Genomic DNA, 6,168 nt, shown 5'->3' with positions numbered 1-6,168 from the left:
TTTTGGTGTGTATTTGGGCCTTTAATTACACTTCTCTTGCACATACACTTGGTTGCTTTCAGTTCACACCCACATAAGTTTATTTCTATGATTATTCTCGTATCATCCTCTCCATCTTGAGAAGAATTTGCCCACAAATTCACGGCTTCACTTCGTTCAATTAGCCACTTAAAAAAACACTCAAAATAGTCTGCAAAACATGAAGAACCTGAGAGCTCAATATGAACAAGTCTCAGCCAATATCTTTATTTTGAACCTCGGATTCCTCTCAATCTTAAGACTTGGCTTCAATCTTATTCAACTCAAGTCTTCTTCCATCATATAAGCATCATCGTAGACTCCATATTTTGGTGATGTGTAGCTTCGGTTGTGGAGCTTGGATAGGAGGGAATGGGCCTCCAAGTCCTTCTTGTGGGACTTGATCAACTTGCGGGAGAAGTGATCTACCTTGTTCTCGATTTTGAAGGTAATTAGTAACTTGGCTCATGGCATTTTGTGGTGAACTTGGAGGGTTGACTTTTGTAGGCAAAGCATCGGGGGCAATAGTGATGGAAGGGTTTTGGTCATGACCACTTGAGGAAACATGGAGTCAAGGGGTAGAAGCACGAGAGTTCCTTCGACTCTCCATTCGATCCAACCTCTCATTCATAGTAGACATCTCTTCTCGGATTGAGGACTTAGTCATGAGCATACTTTCCATTCCTCAGTTGATAGTTTCAAGTCTTTCCAAGATAGCACCAAGAGCATTGTTGTCCATTGTAGCCAACAAGTTACCTACAAAATAATGAACAAGTTAGTTGTTCAAGAGTGGTCCTCACATTCTCTCTTTAATCCTTTGTCCCTCGGATTTTCTCACTTTTGATCTCACAATTGTTGTAAGTTTGATTGTAATCCATGGGACATTGAGAGGTGAACCAAGTATGTACAATGACTCAAAATAAAAAAACACACAAAGGAACATAAACACGGAAAAAATGGTTTCAAAACCAACTCACAATCTAGTAAATTGTCACTAGTTTGTAAGTTAGTATTGGAATCAACAAACGAAACTAATGAGACAACAAAATGAAACTAAAAGATCACAATTTGACCTTAAAATTTTCATGTGAACAGTAACTTGGGTGACGTGGTAGCACACTATTGGTCACGGCCCCACAATTAGTCACTAGTTGAAGTTTACAAACTTTAGTTACTATATAATGGAAACAATTGGTTTTGGAGGGAAAGTATATATCTTGAATCTCCTTTAAGTCTAATCTTCAAAAGGCAAGACTTGACTTTGTACAATTCCCACAAAACAAGGTCCCTTGAAACAAGGAAAAGTGGTTGAAAGTAGATGTCAAGTCAAGGAAGTGATGGCTCAAGTCTTCTCACAAACAACTTCACAATTTGTAGGTTCACCTTTCTGAATCTATATTACACTTTTGGTTGTCTTAAGTTGTAAGATGATATGAAGAACAAAATGAACAGCACAACAATCCTTCAAGAACAACAACAATATTCACGAATTAAGACCCAACCGGCCACAACAAGTCACAAATTCTCGCGCTAGGTCCTTGTTCACAACACAACTTTAACAAGTTCAAGCTCAAATATAGATCTAGACACCTTTTAGTGTTAGTGAATCACGTAAATAACAAAAGAAACAAAAATACACACCAAAGGACTACTAGATCTAGATGCTACAAGCAACCTCGGCCAAGATGAACAACAAGAACAACACTTTCAAGGCCAAGAACAACAAGAACACCCAAGTTTTTTTTTTCTTAGAAAGAAAGCCCAAGATTGGTATTGTAAGAACAAAAGCAAAGATGGATTTGATATCAAATGATACAAGACAAATAAGGGAAAGCACAAAACATACCCCAAACAGTCCACAAATTCAAGAAAAAAGGTGAACCAAAAGGGGACGTCACTCGGATTCGACAAGTATAACATGAATACAAGAAACAAGGGTGTATTTGACACCCAAACACAACCAACAGCACAACAATAATGAGATGAGCAAGATGACAACAAGAATAACTATATTCGGATTCCACAACAACAAGATATAATGTTACAAGATTACAAAAGCCAAAGGGATAGATAGCGAGACACAAACTACTATAATGACTAAGAACCTACGTGTAGATGACACACAAAGATCCTTAATATGATAGTAGGAACACCTACACTCTTCAAAGAGACACAAGAGAGGACCTCAATCCTTCAAGCACCCCAAGTTCCAAGTAAACAAACAACAAAAGAGATTTCACCCTAATATTGTAACCTAGTTTCGGCCAAGCCTCATAAGAGAGAGAACTTGAGGGTTTCAGGTGTGTTCTACTATTTTCAACATTCAAAAAATAATTGAATAAACCCTAACATGTTCCTTATATATTACAAAACAAATAGAAGTTAAAATGACCAAAAAGGCCCTTTAAGAACGGGCTGCCCCTCTAGTGTATGGAGTGGGCTGTTTTGGTGTGTATTTGGGCCTTTAATTACACTTCTCTTGCACATACACTTGGTTTCTTTCAATTCACACCCACATAAGTCTATTTCCATGATTATTCTCATATCAACGAGGCTACACGTTGGTTTCATGCTGAAACACACATTAGTTTATAGATTTAGTCTTTGTTTGTAATCTACTTAATTTATCTGCTAGTTCATTATCTTTTCCTTTTATATATTCGAAAATAATATTTTTATAAACGGATATAGTATCCATAAAATTTATCCATCGTCTTTTACTCCTAAATTTATCATTTATCTTTTGATGAAATTTAACTATGGCTTCATAGTCTGTTCTTACTAAGACTTCTTCTTTATTTAATATATATAGTTTGAAACTATTTAGGCCATATATTATTGCCAGTACTTCTAAGTCTATACTACTCATATTCCCTTTTTCTTTATATAATCCACTTTGGTACGCGCAAATATTTTCTTCATTTTTATTACTATATTTATTAGGTCTTCCTTTTAAGATAGCTCCCCATCCTAATTTTCTTCCATCGGTCTGAATTATTAAGTAATCTGTTTCTAAGGGGATTTTTAAGTCTGGGATATGTTTAACTTTTTGTTTAATTTGTTGCACTAGTTTAATATCTTCTATGTTAAAAGATTTTTGGCATTTGCTGCCTGTTTTAGCATATAAAGGTCCAGCTATTTTTCCTAGGTTTTGAATAAAATTTCTAGCATAATTTACTAATCCTAGAATTTTTTGTAAGTCTTTTGTATTATCTAATTTGTATGGCATATCTAGTACTTTCTTTGCTATATGTGGTTGAAGTTTTATCTTTCCTTCTCCTAGAGTTATTCCTAAAAATTTAATATAGGTCTTACATAACTCCATTTTCTTTTTACTGATTATTATTTCATGTTTAACAAATAGTCTAAAAACTGTTTGTAGGTGTCCTAGGTGTTCTTGCATATTTTGACTAAATACTAAAATATCGTCTACATAAACTAATACAAAATTTTTATATCCACCAAAGATATTATCCCATTTTCTTTGAAAAATTGGTGGAGTTGTTTTTAATCCAAACGGCATAACTAACCATTCAAAATATCCTCCTGGACATGTGAATGCTGTCCATTGTATACTATCTGAATCATTTTTACCTGCCAATATCCTGATTTACAGTCAAATTTGCTAAATATTTTTCTTCCTTGTATTCTATTAATTAGTTCACTTTTATCAGGTAGTTTATATGCATCTGTCCTAGTGTTGTTGTTTAATCTCTTATAATTTATTACCATGCGTGCTTTTCCTCTTACTTGTTCGCTATGATTTCTAACCATAAAGACTGCTGACCTATGTCTGGAGGTTGATCTCTTTATAACTTCTAAATTTAATAACTCTTTTATTTGTCTATCGAATTTTTCTGTATCCTCATTATTGGCTTCTATAGACGTTGTTTTTATTGTATATTCTGGGATAATAATTTTTAATTGACACATTATTTCATTAGCATCCCAGTGTGTGCTAAGGGTTTTTCTCCTATTATTTTCATTTTATCTAGAATATTTATTACATTATCTTGATCTTTGGGACTATTTATTATACCTATTCTATTTATTCCTTTTCGAAAATTATAAAATTGTGTTTCTACGTTAATTAAAGTGTATTCTTTTTCTATATTCTCGATGTACTCAAGTTCTTCTACATTGATTAAAGTGTAATTTTTAAAATCTTTTAAATTATCTTTTAATTCTTTATTTTCTCCAAATAAGCTATTGTCTTGACATTGGTCATTAATTGAACAACTTTCACAGCATGGCTGTGAGTCTAAGTCCTTTTTGTGTGTTTTAAGCTTTCTATACACTGTTGGTAATTTTGAAGTTTGTACTGGAGTATAAGTAAGATTTTTAAACAGTATGATACTATCTTTTGTTATGAGACAACCCCCTCTATTTTTTATACAAAAATGTAAGCCGATTACAAAATCTACATTTATATTTAAGTCTCTTGCTAATATTTTATTAACATTATAAATAGGTTTGTAGAATTCATTACATGTATTTAAAAAACTTATCTGAGCTTTTTCTATGTAATGGTTATAGACATTATGTGATCCATCCATTTGCATTGCTGCTACTGATTTTTTAAATGTTTTAAGTAAGTGTTGTGGTATTAAACTTTTATTTATTAAGCAACTAGTACATCCTGGATCAATTAAAGCTAAAGTTTCTATTTCTATATCTTGAATTTTTATTTTTACCAATACTTTTATCGTAGAAAATTGTTTATCTTCGTTACATATTAGACTACTACTATTGTCTTTTATATTCATAATTTCTGTTTCTAATTGTTCTAAGTGTTGGGTATTTATTTCGTCTTCATTTATTATAGTCTTTCCTTTTTCTAATGTAGCTAGTCTTTGTTCTAATTCATTTACTCTAGCTTTTAGTGTTGATATTCTTAGATTTATGATTTGATTAGTAGTTTGTTTTTAGTCACTATTATCTCCTGTTTCTATCTTTATCTTTAAGGTATTTTCTATACAGTTTATACATGCTTCTATATAGCATTTTTTACATTTAGCTCTATTTTCTTTGCTAGGGTACCAACAACATATGCGACATTTGTTACTATCTATTCCTTTGTACCTTTGAAAGTCTTGTATACATTCTTGTGTAATATTCATTAGGTTGTTAATCAATAAGTCTTTTTAATTTAGATTATCTATTTCATGTCCGATTTTATTTACTAAGTTATCTTTTTCTGAGTCCAAAGAATCAGATTTAACATTATCATTTAAATCAAAACTTACAATAGAATATATACTTTCTGTGTCTGACATATATTGGTCTACATTTAACAACGTTTCTTGGAAATCTTCTATTGATTGAGAATTTCTTCTTCTATTATTATTTCTTTTAGGGCATAGATTTGCTAGGTGGTCTGTACTTCCACATGTATAACATTCTAATTTGTTTCTATAATTTCTATTATTTCTATATTTTCTAACATGTCTTTCTCTATTTAGGTATGGTTTTTTGGCTTTTGATTTGCGCAAGAAATATTTTTTGCGATAATATGGTTTTTGATTATACTTCTTTTTATACCTTTTAGGTTTTCTTTGATCATTATCATAATTTTGGGTTGTATATATAATGGATTTACATAAATTCATTTCATTTCTCTTTAATTATTTTTGTATTTGTATGTTAGTACATTTGTCTGTTAAGATATCCATTACATGTTGTATTCTATGTCCTATAGTCCACTTAGCATTTGGGCTAGCAACTACCCCATCTCTTTTGTACCACCTTTCTTCTATTTCTCTTCCTAAAGGTCCTGGTAATTTATTAAATAATTTTTTTCATAATTCTTCATTAAATGTGTTTCCACTAATAGTACAGTAATAGAAATAGTCTTTTAAGAAATTTTTGATATGTAACTAGTTTGAGATACTTAATTGTTCTAGTTTAATCACTGCATCTCTTTGTAATGCTATTAAACCGCTATTTCAGGTCTTTCCCTATTAATAAATTATGTATCTTATTTGTAAAATTATAAGGGTTTGACCCCATTGTTAGTGAAACTTGGAAATCATATGGGCAGTTCCCATGTTGCTTTTGCAGATTCCCCTAAAAAGGTTTTCAGATATTTATACATTGTTTCAGTATCTGTTTCTGTATAGTGTCTTAAGTAGTCTGCTGCTACTATTCCTT

The sequence above is a fragment of the Capsicum annuum genome, chromosome 12 (assembly GCF_002878395.1).
Source record: "Capsicum annuum cultivar UCD-10X-F1 chromosome 12, UCD10Xv1.1, whole genome shotgun sequence".
Taxonomy (NCBI): Eukaryota; Viridiplantae; Streptophyta; class Magnoliopsida; order Solanales; family Solanaceae; genus Capsicum; species Capsicum annuum.
The sequence above is the reverse complement of the archived record's forward strand: the minus strand, read 5'-3'. Positions refer to the sequence as shown.